The following is a 19652-nucleotide window of genomic DNA, read 5'->3' as shown; positions in this document are numbered from 1 at the left end:
TGCAGCGCACTGACTCTGTAGATAACATCTCTATTATGAAGGATTTGCTGTCCTTCAAACATCCATCTCAGTTTTCCATCTGTACCTTTTTTTTTTTTTTTATTCCATAAACATTGAGTTCTGACCTCTAAGTAAACTTGCTATCAGGACATTTCCTCACATTTTCAAAAACAACTGCAGGACTTTTTCTGTTCTCGGTTCACCTTCAAAATAAGAGCACACCAATCTGTTACTGAAAATGTACTTGCAGTGTAAAGCACAGAAGACATTTCCAAGTATTTGGGAATTGTTATATTGAATGTGGAAAAATAGAGCGACAAAAGAAGCTGTACACTTCTCTATTCTATTGTTAGTTATTGATCCAGTGCACCTGAAAGGGAAGATAGATGGTCTTTTGCACACAACGTGAAAGGACTTTAATGAAAAGGTACAATTATTTGTGTGATACTTTATACACTCAACCTCAAGAAGGTGCTTCAGGTATTCCTAAAAGAATAATCTATCATTATCTACGAGTCCAGGCATGTAGTTGTTGGAGCAATAAACAAGGAGTTTTAGTATTAGGTATGCAAAACAAAACACTAGAGCATGTTTCTACAGGTCATTTGGGACAAGTGCGCCAAAAGCCCCACCTGCTGGCAGCAGAAGTGTGCTTTTAGTGGTAGGCTACTGGGTAATTTAGAAATGACTAATTCTGAATTAATACATGACATAAAACATCCTCAGTTTGCTGCTGTTATTTATCATTATTCTGCAATTCAAGTTCATTGGCTAGTTGTAAAATGGTGTTTTATTTGCACTTGACTTGGGAGGTCGCTATGTGGGGATAGCGCCAGCTCGCAACGTCAAGTGCCCCAACTAAGTGTGGGAAAACTACAGTGCGCATGCCCAAAGCCTTCAGTGAAAGCCGATGGCACAGATGTGATGCCATCAGACTGGAGCTGTTGTCCCGCTGCAATGTGATTGGCTGTTTTCCAGTTACTCTCTTAATTGTCAGAATTCATCCTGAGCGGGTTGCAGCTGCGGTCAACACGATATGGATTCAAAAGCACAATATGAAAGTCTTCCTTTTGGAAAAAAACAACAACCTTGAAATTAAACGCCTAGGTTTACCAGCCGCAAAATATTGTTTAAACCCAAACTGCTGATATAAATAATCAGTATGTGTGTGTGGTACTCCAGGGAAAACATGGCTAGCTGCTAACGTTAGCTTGTCAGAGAAGACAAGATCTGGATTTTTTGCTTCCGGTGTGTGTTATTCGGAACGAGCTTTCAGGACCACGAGCATCTTTCTGAGAGGATTACAAAACATGAAAGCAGAAAAACTACGCGGTCAAATAGGCTAGCTCGGGAGAGCAAACATGGCTACCCAGCAAGAGGAGAACAGGTATGTGCTCACCTGTGTGGGACAGTTGCAATCGCGCAGTATATCAAATTATGAAATTGTGTCATTTTAAAAGTAGTTGTACCAACTCTTTTTTTTGAAGTTTTTAATATTTCGATAGTTTCTGTAAGTAATATACAATGTCGTGCTTCATGTTCATCGTGGTGGATGAAAGGGAACCTCTGTGGTGCCTGAGAGACATTGTAACTTGAGAAAACATCCACTGAGCGCTATATCCATCATCCAAGTTATTAATAAACATGTTTACAGAGAGAAACTCTGCATGTTATTGGCTCAATTGGTGTTGGTCATTAAAAACGGACAACTGGTCTAGGGTGTTTAGCAGGGCTGCCACTAACGATTATTGAATAATCATAATCATATTTTCGATTAATCGTTTGGTCTGAAAAATGTCAGATAGTAGTGAAATGTCCATCCCAGTTTCTTAAAGTCTTTCAAATGTCTTTTTTTGTCAGTCCAAAACCTACCGATATTCCTTTTTTGATATCATAGAGAAAAGCAGGAAATCTCCATATTTCAGAGGCTGAAAACAGCATTTTCTGTCATTTGTGCATTAAAATGACTAACTATGAATCGATAAGTGACAAATATACAATGACATTATACACATTTTCCACCTTTTTCGACAGAAGAATAATCTTGATTATATCAAATGCTAATGAGGGATTTTCTTTTTTTTTAAACAAGGCTAGGGATGGACGTGAGCTCTGAGAGCTGCAGGCACCCACCTCGCTGAGGTGAGGTGGGTGACCTTGTGCTTGTACTGCCTGTGTGTAGTTTAGTACCAGATGCAGTGTTACATAAAAATATTGGGTCAATTTGGGGAAAAAGACCAGCAATATGGCTAAAATTCCTTATCAGGTCACAGAATATGGCTTAACATCTTTTATATATGGCACTGATGTGCAAAATGCTTCATTTTTGCAAATCCTCTTTTTAAATCCTCCTATTTTCTTCCTAGGTTAAAATGTCCTACAGTTGAAGCCACGCACACACACATTCACTGTAAGGAGGCAACATGCTCACATAATACAGTGTCACTAGAAAACCACTTACTATAATCACTAAGAATGACTGTTTGCATCCTTGTGAGTTTATGTATTCATCAGACATTAATAAGAATGTACAGTCTGCAGGTAACAGAACACTGAACTACTGTAACCTCTCTTATGTAAGTGTTGCGTTGCGTTGTCCAGCAGGGGGCAGTGTAATCTTTGGATAAACCTTTGTATGGTTTTCGATCCTACATCACCATCATTTTCCATGTGATGAGTCATTACTCAGGATGGAAGTACATTAGTTCAAGGGCTAATACTGCTCTCCACCATGCATATTCATTTGCTTTTTGTCTTTGCCACTGAAACGGCTCCCCTTATTATCATATTTGTGTTCTCTTATTAAAAATGTACTTGTTAGACTCTGAAACAAGGAGTATTCAGACAGAAATGTGCTCGGTCTACATGTGAAGTGTTTGATGGAAAACAGAACACTGGCAGAAAATGTGTTTGAAGACGGCATCTTTTGATGTTCAGCCTCAACCAAAAGCATTTATCATATGACTGCAGCTGTGTATTTCAAGTCAAAAACTGGATTAATTCCATTACGTTTACACACGCTGTCTCTTTCTCGCGGTCAGGCACGGTCAGAGCGGTGGTGGATGTGAGAAATTAGGTTAAAACCTCTTTATTCATCTGACCCGGTTGAGTAGCAGGAGCCTTTCAGAGATGAGCGTGCCTGATGCTCTTTTTTTCCTTTCATTTTGTTAACAGAATTCCTAGGTTTCTCTTTGCCCTGCCTCGTTCCAAAGATTAACTATAAATGCACGGCTGCAATCCTCTTTTCCCGGGCACTTTATCCGAGATCTGTTATGGACTGAATATTCTCAGTGGGCTCTTTTTATCTGCATGTTTTTATTTTGGTGTATACAGGTGTCTGCTCTATACTTTCTGTTAGCTAGATACCTCTCTTGCCTGATTCATGTCAAATATGGTAGAAATAAGTCCTAAAATGTTTTTCTAATGCTCTAAATACTTAGTTATAGGGCGTTCCACCAATTTACTGTCATTAGAAATACTACTTAACCCGTGAAAACAGTTGTGTAATGTCTTCTGTTCCTCTGAAGGCATGCACAATTTTGCTCTGTGTTATTTGATTTGATTGAAACCGCTGAACTATTTCTGCAGTCTGTGTTCATTGGCCCCAAACTGACTGATCCCAGAATTCACCAGGAACTCCAGTTTATTCTGATATTTCATCCCTCTCTAATTTTCTATCGTCTTCGGCTGTTCATGATGCAACACTAGCTTCATAAAGGATAAGTGCCTTTTTTCTTTTTCTCAAGTCAATGTCAACTGGCACCAACTCACCTTTGCCTGAGTTTCCACCTCTGTGGGCAAATTGGCATCTCTTCGCACCTGCTCCCGTCTTTCTATTGATTTTACATGCACTTGCACAGCCTCTGAAATTCACCTTGTGTTCTGTGTGAACACAGCATGAGAAAATACCCCTGTGATGTCATCAGGGTTATCATGGTTGGGCTTTAAGACTGAACCACCACTGGGAGCATTGGGTCATGGGAATATGTGGAAGTACACCAGACAGGAAGGGTCAAAGTAAATTGAGTTGTTTGTTGCACTATGGGAAATGTAGTGTTTTTGACGCTTTACAAAAAATCAACATATCTCGACCTTTTTGTTTTTGGACCTCTTTTTTTTTTTTTTAAAGAAACAAAAAGAAAATCCGTCTTGTGAGTATTTCCAATGCTCTTACTCTCCTCTTTTCTTCTCACCACGCATACGTGTGTGTGTGTGGGGGGGGGTTGAGCGTATACGATTGGAGGAGAATAATCCTCTGAGTCCGCTGCTTTCTCAGATTTTTGTGAGAGGGGAGTGGGGGGGGTTTCTTTGATGTTCTGTGGATATCATTTGAGACCGCAGCATTAAATGCGGATTTACAACTTCTGTCATAGATTCTCCCATCCCCTCCCTCCGGCGTCTACATGTGTGTTATTGCCCATTTCCTTCTTTTTCTTTAAATTGCCTTGCCTTGCTATTTCCCGCACTTCCTGCCAGTGTTGGACATCACAATAAACACAGTTGTAGTTGTGATTTAGGAGCAGTTAAATCTTCTTCATGGTTGAGCCACAATGGCATTCTGACAGGGCCGTTTAGGGTGCTTAGCAAGAGGCCGATAAGACGTTGGCAGCCAATTGGAATCAATTCGGCCATGCCTTACCCTCAGTAAGCTAACTATCGCAGAAGTCACATTCCCATGTGCTCGTGATTAAGCCCGGTGCGTAAAGCTGAAGTAGACATTCAAAAAGCTGCAGCAGACGTGCCACATTGGATAAGCCTTTGGTTGGAGATGTATATGAATAACAGTCTCCTCCAGGGGAAGCTTCTGCTTAATGTTTCATGGACTTGTTTCCTCTCTGCCACTCTTGTCATCTGAGATTTTCCGCTGTCTGATGAGACACTCAGAAACATGAGGTGTTCCCCACGATCATGGCTCATGTGACACAGAAGCCGGAGGTGTGCGAGGAGCTGGTAATAACGGATCTACTTTCACATACACTCGTACATCCTGCGTTCACGTGGCACACGGAGTGCAGACTCGGACATGCAAAATTGAGTCCACATTCACCGGGTCACACTGTGTCCTCATGCGAAGCCCACACACGGGTGAGACACAGCTGAGACACACACAGATGAGATGTGACATGTTGACTAAATACAGGATAGGATGCACACCATTCAGCCTAGAGTAAAGAATGATCATGCATGACGTGCACTTTCACAGAAGCGCGCAGTCTAACCTTTCCCCTGCTGACGAATGATTCACAGCCCAGATGCTAAAGGTGACTGTACTCCATGTGCCTCTGACTGTAGTCTCTACACTTCTCAAAGCACATCTCACATTGTTGTGTATTGTTAATCTCCACTGCAACAACTGTATCACAATCTAGTGTCAATGTGTTCCTGACATACATTATGTACAGTATGGAATTGAATATTAATGTTATTGTGTCCGTTATGAATAAATAGTGGATTCCTAGTCCATAAAAACACCTTATGCATGGGCAAATGTTCAGTGTGAAAACAGTGTGTAATCAATGCAACTTCACATTTGTCATTAAAGTCACTATTTTAAAATGACAAAGTAATTTGGAATATACATCCAATTGAAGAACACGCGGTTATTGATCATAGCCGATCGATGTATGATTGGCTATTTATGATAATGATCGGCTGGATTGACTAAAGGAGTGAGTATGATGGTTACAGGCAGTGTTGGACAGTAGTGATGTGGTTATTTTTTCAGTAGCGATGAGTGCGAAGGGTTACCTTTTGTAATTTTGGTAATTACATTACAGTCAAATCCCAGTAACGCTCCGTGACTTCGGCACGTGGTGGTCGATTTGTGAGCCGTGTTACTGGGAGTTTGATGGAAGGTTTATCGGTTTGCTCTCTGCGTTCAGGACAGACTGGTCCAGGGTGCGCTAGCTTGGGACTGGAGGTGGGGGGGGTGTGTGAACAGCACAGCTGAGGTTGTGATTTCTGGAGAGCTGTGTGCAGTCAGCGAGGCTAATCTAGCCGCTGCCGGATGATCAGTAAATCCCTCCGAATTGTGGACTGCCTGCTTCTTAAAACACAACGTCTCGCTTTCTACTTCTGCGCATGGTAAACCCAACAGATGTGGGGGATGTGGACTTGTTTAAAGACACCTTAGATGGAGCTGGGCTGAGCAACAGGACAGTAACCAGTAATGTAATGCATTACTTTGGCTGTAATGTAATGACTTTTTGCAGTAATTGAGTATCTTGGTAAAGATTTCAGCAGTGCTGGGAGCGGGCCGGTACCCGCTCTACATTTGACTCGTTGTTGTACCGTGACTTTGTCCGTGCATCGGCACTTCCTCACAAGCTGCCGGTTTGCTCTTAGGGCATCCACCGCCACTCTTCCGCTTATCAAAACTCAAATCATCATTCTCTGTTGAAACTGGATCAACTCGATTATCATTCTTGACATTGCATTGTTGCTAGGCAAACCTAATTCACCAGAAATGTAGACAATGACTGCACGGTCTCGTGTGTCTCTGTAATGTGCTAATTAGTATTTAAATGAGTATGAGTCTCTCGTGTAGCTGCCTTTTTGTAATTGTGATTTATAGTGCTTGGAACAAACACTGCAATATTATATAATGTGGCCGGGGGGGGGGGACAGACAAAAAAAAAAGGCATACATACTGTGTGTCAAGGCAGAAAAGCTGTACTAGCAAAGAGACGAGTGCTGTTGCTAATATGTCTTATTGACCACTTGTACATCCTAATGGACTGTCTGTCTATAATCACTATGTGTCCCTCAAGGCTCAATTAAATATTACATATTAAATCCATACACTGAACATGTGGAGCTTCCTACACAAAAGTCATGAATGTCTTTTTAATCTCCATCTTTAGATGATTCATTCCACTCGTGGCAAACGATACCAGCTGTGAGTCAAAGGGGAAACATAGCCACATCATGTTCATGGTGATTGTTTAAGTAGTTTTAAACGCATGCATAGTGGTGTAGAGGGGCAGTTTGAAGGCCACTACACTGACACTGCAACAACCTCGAGGGCTACCCCCCCCCTCAGATTGTCACCATGGTTACACACAATAGGGGTCCTACAGATGTTATGAGGATGATGATGATGGTGTTGGTTGTCATAGCTTGTCCCCGGGGCTTCTGCTTTCGCATCAGGCCCACCGTCCTCCGCATCATGACCTCTGTCACCTGCCCCGAGGAGACACTTGCCAGGTGAGAAAAGCACGCAACAGGAATTGTAAGCACCAGGTCGACTGTATGTGTGCTCCCCCAAGCAAGGTTGTGTTCGGCTGATACGTCTGTCATTTTAGCTCATTTTATACGGGGCAGGTTATTTTCTGCAAACTGAAGCATGAACGAGGGATGCACGCGCTGATATACATCTAGCAGAATGTAGTTGCTCTTAATGAGATTTTACCGTCTAATCGCATCGAGTCAACTTTAACTCGGAGCCCATTTCATTGTGTTTAAACATCTAAGAAAAATGTATGTTTTCAGGGAGTGATGATGTCATTGTTTCAGTGACCGAACGAGACAGTCTTTACCAGGGAACATGCACATTTAGTTCATTTGAAGGAAATACTGAGAAAACTGAAACCTTTAGTTCAATCTGGTTCTGACTCAGGGCTGTTTGCTATTCACATGATCATTTGTCGTACCAAATCATTACAGACTGCTAAATTAACTAAATATACATTCTGATTGCTTCTATTTTACAACAGTTTAGTTAAAAATTATTTTTTTTAAATATAGGCTAAATCTGTATAGTGCTGTGTTCAAGGAAGCAACCGCTGCTGCTCCCTCCTCTTCTGCTACAGATGGCCATTGAAGGTGAGAAGTGTCCAGGATTCCATACTTACATTTCTAATCGTTATTATGAGTAAACCATCTGGCAGTGAGAACGCACTTATGCACTTTAAAATAGCAAGTGTAAGTATGGAAGTACGCAAATTGCGAAACCAAAATGGTAAGATGAAAGAAGCAGAAACAAAAATGCACAACCGGTTGAGATAAAGCTCAGCTGGGTGATGATTACCTGTGGGTGTATCACTCGGGGCAACACATAAAGATCTGGTTAAGTGCAGCTTTTAAGAAAGAACCGATGCTCCACCATCCAACATCAATCAAGACAAAACCTGTCCTTGTTTACTGGAGATTTTACAACGGAAGAATAATTCATTGTAATGCTGTGATATATAAATATATATAACTGTTATAAACCAGAACCCTTACTGGGAGTCACCTTGGAATACGGATGCTGCATATCCATGTTGGCAGTCTCTCCTATCAGTGGAACAACTCCAAGACTTCCCTGTGATGGCTCATCACCATTTTGGCTCTCTTTGTGATGTCTTTGAGGGAGAGATAACATTCACAAACTGGAAGTGAACATTTCAAGATCACAAAAAAAAACCAGGTGAATAATTTTTCTCTTTTAAGGGTTATAATAGAAATACCTTAATACATATGTATCTGGAGTGAAAGAGCGCTCCACAGTGAGACCTTCTAAATGAAAGCTCCCTCCCTCTTTAGTCTTTGGGTATGCAGCTGGATGTTGTTACTCAGGTTCATATCTAGTCTTGTATTGGATTATGTTGATGCCATGTTGGCCCTCTGCTCGTACATGGTGTAATGAAGGGTGATTATTTGGTTTGCGGCTACAACAAGAAGGTGTTAGAGGAGAATACGTCCCTGCAGGCTCACCACTTTTGTCCAGACTGATTTAACTCAACAACTGTTGGTACAAAATGTCACGGCAATCAGACTTACATGGTCACTAGTGGATGAATCTTATTGACCTTGATGACACCTTAAGTTCTCCTATTGTATCATTAGGGCAAAATCTCAACTGTCAATACTTTTATTTACAACCAAATACCTGCAAAACTAATGACATTTCCATCAGCCTCCGGTGTTAGCATGCTGACACTTTAAACTAAGATGGTGAACATGGTAAATACTGACATCATCTAGCATTAAGAGCATGTTAGGATCCTTATGTTAGCCTAATGCATATCACAGGTTATAGCAATTACGAATCTGCCATGTAAATAGCGTACATCAAAGACCGTATACAGGAAGTGGACGTTGTCACAGTGACGTCCCTCATTGGTTTGTGGACTACGATTTTGATTTGGGTTTTTGGCCGTTGCTATCTTGGTTTTTTAGGAAACAGAAGTGACACGAGGGTGGAGCTAAGTACAACCAAAGACTGAAAAAGCCATTTTAGGCGATCACAATGAACTTTCATGAACTGAAAACACTGTGAAAGGGTCAAAGTTCTAAGACAAAAACCCAGAGAGCTCCGAAACCGGACAACACCGCGGTAGCGACCTGTCAATCACCTTGCCCCGCCCTAAAACATACCCTGCTTTGTCTATTTTACTCTAAATGGGACCTTAATTTACAAAATGAACGTCATGCTGTGTTGAAGAAGACTTGTTAGCAAAACATGAACTAGGTAATAAATCAGGTGAGAAGCAGCTCCATTGTCTCATAGACTTCTGTACAATAATTACGATTGGCAAACTTACTGTGTGTATGCTACGATATGCACGACTTGGCACTTTATTAATACTGAAGTTCCCAAAATAACAAACAAATAGGGATGCCCAACAGCAGCCAAAGATCATGGTTCAATATAATGAACCACATCTTTGTCTCATCTTTGTGCATGTGGTCGTACATATGTGTGCATTTGTGGTGCGTCTGAGGTCGCATGTGTACATATATTTACTCCCACAACGACCTTCAGTCTGTCGGGCCAAGTACTCTGCTATTTTATATCCAACAGTCAGTCTTGTACAGCATATTGCGCAGAGAGGAAAAAATGCTAAAGTTTACATGTGAACTGTGCTCGAAGAAAAAGACAATGGTCTGTCTAATAAACTTCCTTGTGCCAAAATGATTAATTCAGTCTTTTGCCTTTGGTCCAAGTTCATTAAACGCCGCGTTAATCTTCTTGTGTGGGGGCCAATCAGAAATAGGCCTATGACTTATTTTGGATTTGGACTCTTTGCCTATGACTAATCACTGCAGGCTGACTGAGTGATCAGTGGTGTTGTGTGTGTGCCCTTACATGATGGTGCGTCCCTGGGGGGGACTTTAGAAAACAATAGGCCATGTCATACGTTGACTCCTACTGTAAGGCCATTCACAGACTCTGTGTGGAAGGAAAAGTCAGGAAGGTGAAACGAAAGACTCACGACAATAGCTCTGATGCATCGTGGGTAGTTAAGACTGCACACAAGTGGGTTAGAAGCTACTGTACTAGCAGACTCCTTAGGGTTGCTTTCTGACATACACCATAAGCAATTTAATTCCTCCGGAGTTACTTTGTGCTACAGTCCTATCCACTCGAGAGCCTTGACATCATTAATCCATTAAACTTTAAATTCCAGAGGATTTCTAGCCCTCCTGCTCCCAGATTAGCAGTTCAGTGCGTTTCTGTGTCAGTTCACTGGGTTGAAATTAATTTCTCGACTAATTCAGTAATTGCACGCCAAAGCTTCTCTATCTGCGTGGAGGATAAGCTGCATCTCACTGCTGCTATACTGCAGGCAGGTTAGATGTTTTGGAAAAACTGCGGTTATGTTCACTCCGCAACACAGGCTTATTATTACTATTTAGGCATCGGTACTACCCTTACAGGATGAAAGGCATTTTCTATTCAACACATGAAACCCAGATTGTAGAATATTGCACGCTGTGATCCATCACTGAGAAAGCAGGAATCAGTGTGTAGACACTGAAACATGATAATTTGCACAAGCTTTTAACCACTTTCTCCAAATGTCTAGCTCTAATTGTGAACACTGGCTGGCTGCTCTGAATAAGTGCTTGATTCACTGCTACAGCCTGCTTCGCCCATTATGGATAAGCCCCTCTGACATATTGATGTAGAGGCTACTTCTTTCATATGCTGTCATATATGTGCGTGTGCGTGAACTCGGTGTGACCACGCTCTTAGTTTCTGTGGGTGGCGTGGGCTGTAATGAGGGAGGGGGGTGATGTGGGCACATGTGTGATGATGAGTGACTCTCAATCCTTCTCTCTCCCTCACTCCCCTTCCCATCTACAGCGTGAGTCACTGTGTCTCTCCCTTGGCGCCCGCTCCACTCTCGAGAGGATGTAGACACACACACACACACACACACACCAATGATAGTTTTTTGCTGGCACAGGACGGCTGGACACTGTCCCTGCCGATCACCCACCATGTCTGACATCTCTGCCTCTCAGCGTAACTCGAGATCACAGGGGTCGGGGGCGTCATACGAGCAGCACATCACCCAAAAACACAGCGTCTCCTCGGCTGCGGATCCACTAGCGTGCCGCCTCTGAAAAAGATGACAGCGCTTGAAATGCAAAATGTCGCTGTTGTGACACTGACTAGAATTACACTAAATTACCAGTTTGTAGAGAAGTGCAATAACAGCATTTGTTCCCATGACGCCGGCTGCGCCGCTTCACTTGTATGAGGCCCATCTGCTGGCAGAGATGTGCAGCTCTGTCTTACAAGGCGCAAGTGAACATGAGGTGTACGCTGTTATCACACTTCTCTCTCTATCACACACACACACACACACACACACACACACACACACACACACACACACGTACTTGCCTGAGGTGTGAGATAATGGTGTGTCTTGCTAACCCAGTCATCACTTGTCACTTCTGACAGTCGTCGCTCGCCTCCTCTGATGGCATACACAGGCATACATGCACCCAGCATCACAAATATGTGATTATTGTCACAAAGGTATGAACAACAGAAAGAAGGCTGACAGGTTATGATGAGGAAAATGTGTTGTCTTCTCACACTAGCCGCAAAACTCAGAAGCACATGCTGTTCAGATATTTAGGAGTATATTTAACATAGCCACGTCGAGAAATGTTTACATCCCTTTTCTTTTGATATCTTTTAGAGCAGTGATTCTGCCAAGGGCTCCGCAAAATAATTGACTATAAAATATATAATTGTGCTGTATCATTAAAAAGTGTATATCTACAGATGAGGACCATTGGCACAAATAAAACAAGGATATTGTGTCCATTACTCCCACCCACCTTTAGCTTTGGGCCAATCAAGATATGATTGTGACACCATCACGTCACTCTGTCACAAATCATTCACTTCACTACCAGCTGGCGAGCATGCAGTAATCTTTAAATCAGTCCATCGTCAAGTGGTGCTAAACCGAAACTAGCTAAATTGAGAAGCGACGGGAGAGCAGAATGCTTCGCGTATCTTCAGGTGGTCGCGAACAAATCCGTTGAAGCCAGTCGAGCTAAAGTGACATCTGAATACAAAGCACCCTGGAATATACAGGCAAAAGAAAAGGGTATTAACCCCATTCAAATGGGTTTCTGTTTATAACTATAAAACAAGTCTGAAGTATTTATGTTGAAAAGTATTAGAATGCAAATGTTTCCAAAGGAGTACAAATGGTGGTAAGTGTATGCTTAATCGATGTTACGCTTAGGAGGGGGTCCTTTCTTTTCTCGCATGTAAACGGTCCCTGGCCCCAACAAGTTTGAGAAGCCCTGTTTTGGAGCACACATCTTTCACAGAAACGGCTATAACGTTATCATCTGTTGATAATACTCATGGTATTTTCTAAGGTCTTGGGGCGGCTTTCCAAGCTGGCATTTGTGGGAGCCAGTGGCTGGTGCTGTGCAGTTGGTTAGCACAGTGTTTTCTCTGCCATCATCCCTAGTCATCCCTAATCCTGTGACTGCAGCTGTACACACAATGGGTAATCCCATCATGACTCAATTGTGTGTGGAAAAAAGACGCACGTTGGCCATGAAGAGGAGTTATTTGTTAGAGCTCAAAGGGGGCAAGGACTGTTGTTGTGTGTTCACTGGGGACGGGGTGAATGGCATTAAATGTTCACCTGCCAATATGTCTCTACTTGGATGGGGTCCAACGTGGCTCCTGCTGCTTCTAGAGTAGATGCAAAGGGTTTTTTCCCCATGAAAAAACAGCATCCCTCTTCTTTTTAAAGAACTGAAGCTGCTGGATAATACAGAGTAATGTGCATGGTGTACGGTTAACAATACACCTCACATGGCAAACACCGGCTTTCCTGTAAGTGGAAGAGCTTTTTATCCGGTCTATAATTTTTGCACATTGTATTATTGAAAGCAGAATATATGTAATTTTTTGCGACTCGTTGTCGCTCAATCAAAACAATAACAAAAACAAAGTTTGGTGACATTGTGAAGTAGCGTGGGATCAAAACAGTGAATAAAGCAGTTTCAAGTTAAAAATCGGTGTTTCTCCGCAGTTCAGTGGACATAGAGGGGCTGCGAGCTAACCGCTCACATTTGCTCAGCTTGTTTCTCTGATAACTTCCAGACGTCCGATGACTCTAATCCTTTATCGGGTTAAAAGGCATATTTAAGAATGACCAAGATCTAAAAAGTAGTTTGTAAAATAGATTAAAAAATTGGATAAAAAGTCCATTAATGACTTCTGGCAGACAACCACAACGCTGACGGATGTGCAAAGGGGATACGACGCCATTATAGGCCACCAAATAAAACCGACCATTAACTTGATTAAAAATACAGATTTCTCTGGGTTTGAAATTGTTGGAAACATTTGGGATAATGTAATCACACAACTCAACAACATGTATAACATAGGTCTAGTCTTTTTTTAGACATTTTAATGCAGACATGTTAGGCTACATGTTCTACCTTTTCTTTGAGGGAACAGACAAAAATGAATTAAAATATTCAAGTGAATTAAATATTTTTACAAGCAGGTTATGTGTCCAAACTGTAGCTGGTAATTTCATGGAGGGATGTTCTTGTTTGCAGAGGGATAGCAGGCACAGAGTGGAGGCTCAGTACAACCACAGGCTGTCTATGTGGATGCCTGTTTGAGTTTTCCAGAGCCACTGACCATGTTTGTATGTGCCAGCCTGCCGTGGCCTCCATTTCTTCTCCTGCTTCACTGAATTCTGTGCACTGGCTCAGATAATGAACAGTCCAGCCCAAGGGGGACAATTAGCTTCTTAATGTGTCTGATCTGATAGACGTTTGCTCTGGTGAGCGGAAATCCTGTGGAGGAGTGAGCGCTGCCACGCTAAGGTCGTCTCAGCCTATGAGGCTGGCACCGTGACACAGAAAGGATCAAACTTAAAACACAAGCCTTCTGTCTGACACCGCTGTGCAGTACAAGGAACATGAACCCCGCAATGCATTTGGGATTTGCTTGTCTGAAGATTTTTTGCACGCCCACAGATTCCCACTGCACTTAACACTCGAAGCCGCCAATTGCCTCGAGGAGTTGAATCCAGTACCTTTTGTCTGGAAACCCCCCTTGACACACCAATCAGGCAAAGAGGCAGGGTAGACGCATGGAATTTTAATCAAAAAGAGAATATTGAGTTTGTAGAATTTGAAAATGTGCCTCTCAAACAAAATGCTGCCAACCCTCTTTGATATGGAAAGCTGCTTCTCGTCCCTCCCTACCTTATGAATTAAATTATTTTTTCCGTCTGTACAGTTGAGTAGCTCAGGGCGCTATGACCCTTATTACACGAGCTGTACATATGATAGAAAAGCCTCCACGTCTCTTTATTTGCCCTTCATTTTTTATTTTCTCCTGAGCCTCGACTGTACAATGACCCCCCTCCGAGCAGACAGGGTGGTGCTCCGTGCTGCTGACAGGGTGTTAAATAGGTTGTGAGGAGGTCTGGAGGTTATATAAGATTACCGGTTCAGTGTAATCAATTACTGTTTAGCTCGTGGTGTGTAAGTCTCCCTTTTTTATTGTGATTAAACTGGAGAAAGACGTGCTCTGTTGTAAGTCAAAATCATAGCAGCCACGTCTTTAGAAGTCAGAGATGTTGTAAAACCCAGCTTGCTGTTTGACCTTAACAGCGTTTCTGTGTTTCTTGAAATATTTTGTTCAATCTTAGTCTTTCTTTCTCTTTTGTACATTGCCTTTGCTTTTAGTACAGTTGAGGTTCTTAGTTTTTCTTAGTATTTTCAAATGAAATCACCTCTTTTGCAGAATATCAAAGGATGAATGTAGATTTGAAGAACAATGCAATACATTCATATAACAGCAGCATATATTTAGAGGGGAGGTGCAGTGAGGACTGACATCTGTAAAGGAGCGTGTTCGGCTCTGAGGTGATAAGCTAACGACCTATTTCTGTGATAACTGAAAACAACGTTGCATACAATATTACTTTTGTCCTCTGAGCCATCCGTCAGATTTTAAAACTGAAGGCAAACGAGTTGACTTTGTACATAATTAAACATGCATTAAGTGACTTTTCTGGCGGAAACACGATCTGTAAACACACCGACGTATTATCATCTTTGAAGTCGATGTGTCAGTCATGTTGGCACACCGTTACTTATTTATACATCTTACAACATGAGCATTCATTTGGAGTCGTTTCTCTAGCCACAAGGTGAATATAAATCCAATATTCACTCTGCTTTTACCTCACCTTTACATTTTGCTCTCCACCAACTTCCACATTAAAGCCACTTTGGCCAAAGTCGCCCTTACATTTCTATCTAAGGATGCTCTATAAAAATAAAAATGAGTTGCATAAAATCACTAAGTTTTTCCTAAGGATGTCGTAAGGAAAACTCTCAGTGTTTGCCCTTAGCTACACTGCGTTGCTCCAAGGTCCTTTTTTGTACATTTTCCTCAGAAAATGTTAAGAAACCCTTACCAGTCTTTTAAAAAGGGAAATCATTTGTGGAACATAAGACAACGAGGGAATTCATGGTGATTTGAAGAGCAGGAGGAAATAACAAGAGCCACTGGACACTGTGAGCCAACTTGTTAGAGGGTATAGATTTGACCTTCAGTCTATCTTCATTCTATATTAAACATATTATAATTGTATAATGTATATCATTCTTCGAGGAGAACCACATTCCTTTCCTGTGTTTGTAATCTCTTTGTTGACTATTTTGGAGAAGCTAGCTAACACTAACAATAATGCTGTCGGGTAACGCCAACAGTATGAAAAGGTCACTTCCTGTCTCCTAAGTGGGTGCGGTTTAATGTATTTATATTTTATTTAGCTAACATTAGATTTTTACTCAGCCATATTTAGCATAACCCAAATGTGTTCGCTGAGCCGTTTTGGGAACGTTAGCTCAAAGTTTTGACCCAGTTTGACCAACAGTAACGCTCCGTGTTGCCAGATCTCAGGAGAGCGTGTTGTTGAGACGGACAAATCAGACAAATCGGTCTCGAAACAAAGTTCATTTTCTCTGTAAAATAACATTTTAGTGTGAGAATAAATATGTGGCTTGTGAAAAGTAGGTCCAATATTTACTTTGGTGACTATGGGGCGAAAGAATAGGTCACAACCTGTGTCGACGATCACTTCTCCCATTGGAGTTAATGGACTCAGCTCCTCTTAGTGGGCACGCTAGTGGCAAAACCCAGGTGACACAGATACATGGACTCTCATTACGTCTCCTTTCTAAACCGTCTCTGGTTAGAACTGACCGTGAAAGCCTTAGACTAAACACTTAGGCAAGGAGACAACTTGAGAGGCTTTAAAACACTGCTAAATGAACCCCTTAGCTTTGGGAAATATTTAGCATAAGGGACAAACTTATGTCTGAAGCTTAAGGTAGTTTATGCACCTGGGCACTGGCTCTTCAGCTGCTAAATGCTCCACTATGTTCACCAGCTAGTTGCAAACATTGTCTGCCGTTTGGTGCTGGGCAGGTAGAGGACCGAGGTTCCTGCTGTGGCTGAAAACATTTCTGAGAGCAGTGAGACTCAGCCAGTCGTGTGATGTGAAGCAACCCCTCACATACAAGTAGTCATTTGCTACATCGTTAATATAAAATATTGATTATAGCAGCTTTAAATGCATTACAGTAATGTACTGGCTTTAACGACGGGCAGTTAAAACTGGGTCGTCTTAGGCTACTCTCCCCATTTGTATGCTAATTCCCCATCGCAGTTATATTACTCACATCATTTAAGTTAATGTAGAGCTGTAGAAGTGGATATAGTAACTATTTTCACATACTGTGTGTTGACAATAGACTGTATGGTAGTCAACCGCATGATGAAGAAAGTGATTTTAATTTATAAGCCTTTCATGCTTCCAAAATCTTGATGTTAAGCGTATAAGAAGCATTTTACTAAGGTACATGCGAGGTCTATATCTCCCACTTTGTAGTCTGTTATTTTGGATTGGAGTTAAAGATTGTATCTAACTTTGAAGCGTTGCACCTGGCTCCTACTTATAGCTCAGGTTTTGCTCTCCTGTGAGCCTGTGAGCTCTCTTCAAGTCTCAGCTGAAGCTCTTTTTGCTTTTCCTTAATGGAGACTAAAGATTAAAGGTGACCGGTGCTTATGCCGTCAGGGCCCCCATAGGCTCCTTTGCTTGAGGAGCTCTGGCTGCGAGAGCAAGTATCATGTTTTAAATCACTGTGTTATACTGTGTTTTTACACACGTTTCTTATTCCCTTTTGTGTTTCCTCCACTGTTCCTTATACATCTTTTACAGTTTAACCTACATTTGTGTCTTTTGTTTCTTCAAAGTGCTATTTCACGAAACATCATACATCACTTTTTGCATATAATGTGTAATGCAAAGTAGCACAGTTATCGTTAAGCACAATAAAAGCACATTATGACAGACATTAAATTAATATTAGTCAAAGTTTTATTCAAGGGGTTTTATGTTTTTTGTTGAGGTGAGCAGAAGGCTGTAATGTATTTCAGTTCTGCTCTAACAGCTACAGTATGTCTGATGCTCCAGGTTGTGACACTCTGGAGTTACTGTCGGCGAGAGCATATGGCGGGCTCTTACTCTGGTTTGTGGACCCTTTAATTAGCGCAGCGGTCCAAATGAGGTTACTGCAGTGAAGGAAAGGAAAGGAAAAAGTGTGCGTGTGAGAGTGAGAGATATGGGGTCGTCAGTGGGGGTTGGGTATCCTTAGTGCAATAAATGTTATGTAATTCAGTGCTTGGTTATGTAAGGGATCAATAGTGTAACTGTAAGTAAACTCCACCCACCCCTCCACCCCTTCCCCCCCTCTCCGTATGCTCACATGCTAATCATTGTTCTCCTCTGAAGTTCATGGCTAATTGTTTCTCAGGAGAGGTGCCTGGCATCCTCTGCTGCTCCTGCCGTGGAAACAGAGATGGTGTTGCATGCTGTGTAGTCAGACGAGCACAGGAAGAAGTGCACAGCTTTATTAAGACAGGTTTCCCCCGGTGCTTTTTAACATTAAAGAAATGGGTGAGGGTGGATTTTTCTGAAATGTTATGAATAACCTTTATGAAGTATTACCACGGCATTCCTGTTTACTCGGGGAAAATCACACACACGCTCCTTTTTATTTTTTTGAGTAACAGAATCTGAAACCCAAAAGGGATGCATTTATATTTCATACTTTTGGTTTCATGATTGTGCTTTTTAGCCTCGCAAGAAATGTGCAGGCTGGAAGTGACAGAGCGACGGCAGATCACAATAAATACACAATAAGTTGATCGTGGTGAACATCGTCACGAGTGACTTGAAAAGCTGTCTAGCTCGCTATGATGGTAGAGAAGTGAAAACAAGTAATACAATTGTAATCATTAATTAATGCAGGGGGACCTTTTATGATTTATTACCTTATTTAGATAGTTTGATTGTTTTTCACTAAAAATATAAAATGGTATAGATGTGGGTCCCATCTGATTCTAGTGTGTGAGGAGTTTTAGGCATACTTCTGTGACGATCAGGATTATATCATGAATTGCAATTATTTTGGCCAGGACAATCGTGACATTAAGTTTCATATCGTTCCATGCCTAGCTTCAACTAACAATCATTTTAACTAGTGATTTAGTCTGCAGATTAATCGTTTGGTCTATAACAGCGGTCCCCAACCCATGGATAGGATATCGAGGCGTAGTTGTGGAGGAGAGGGGTTGCAGTTCGGTGGCCTGAAGATCTCATCGCTGCTCTTTCATCATCGGTCTGTGACCTTCAGCAGTCACTGGATCGGTTCGCAGCCGAGTGTGAAGCGGTTGGGATGAAGATCAGCACCTCTAAATCTGAGGCCATGGCTCTCAGCAGGAAACCGGTGGATTGCCTACTCCGGGTAGGGAATGAGCCCTTACCCCAAGTGAAGGAGTTCAAGTACCTCGGGGTCTTGTTCGCGAGTGAGGGGACGATGGAGCGAGAGATTGGCCGGAGAATCGGAGCAGCGGGGGCGGTATTACAGTCACTTTACCGCACCGTTGTGACGAAACGAGAGCTGAGCCAGAAGGCAAAGCTCTCAATATACCGGTCGATCTTCGTTCCTACCCTCACCTATGGTCATGAAGGCTGGGTCATGACCGAAAGAACGAGATCACGGGTACAAGTGGCCGAAATGGGTTTTCTCAGATGGGTGGCTGGCCGTCTCCTTTAGAGATAGGGTGAGAAGCTCAGCCATCCGTGAGAGACTCGGAGTAGAGCCGCTGCTCCTTTACGTTGAAAGGAGCCAGTTGAGGTGGTTCATCTAGTAAGGAGCCACCTGGGCGCCTCCCTAGGGAGGTGTTCCAGGCACGTCCAGCTGGGAGGAGACCCCGGGGAAGACCCAGGACTCGGTGGAGAGATTATATCTCCTCACTGGGAACGCCTCGGGATCCCCCAGTCGGAGCTGGA

At 42.3% G+C, this 19652-nt stretch overlaps 1 protein-coding gene across 4 annotated transcripts in view; it reads left to right on the top strand.

Annotated features, from left to right (window-relative positions):
- The first annotated feature begins 79 nt into the window (after window positions 1-79).
- The window catches only part of dab1b (DAB adaptor protein 1b), a 103999-nt gene continuing 84426 nt past the window's right edge, over window positions 80-19652 (top strand). For all 4 annotated transcript variants that reach the window (XM_029452853.1, XM_029452854.1, XM_029452852.1 and 1 more), the window contains exon 1: window positions 80-1387. The gene's annotated coding sequence lies outside the window, so the exon portion shown is untranslated. The remainder of the gene's footprint in view (window positions 1388-19652) is intronic.

Source organism: Cottoperca gobio, chromosome 17, assembly GCF_900634415.1.
Source record: "Cottoperca gobio chromosome 17, fCotGob3.1, whole genome shotgun sequence".
In the NCBI taxonomy this organism is placed as follows: domain Eukaryota; kingdom Metazoa; phylum Chordata; class Actinopteri; order Perciformes; family Bovichtidae; genus Cottoperca; species Cottoperca gobio.
This window is presented reverse-complemented; position numbering and strand designations above follow the sequence as displayed.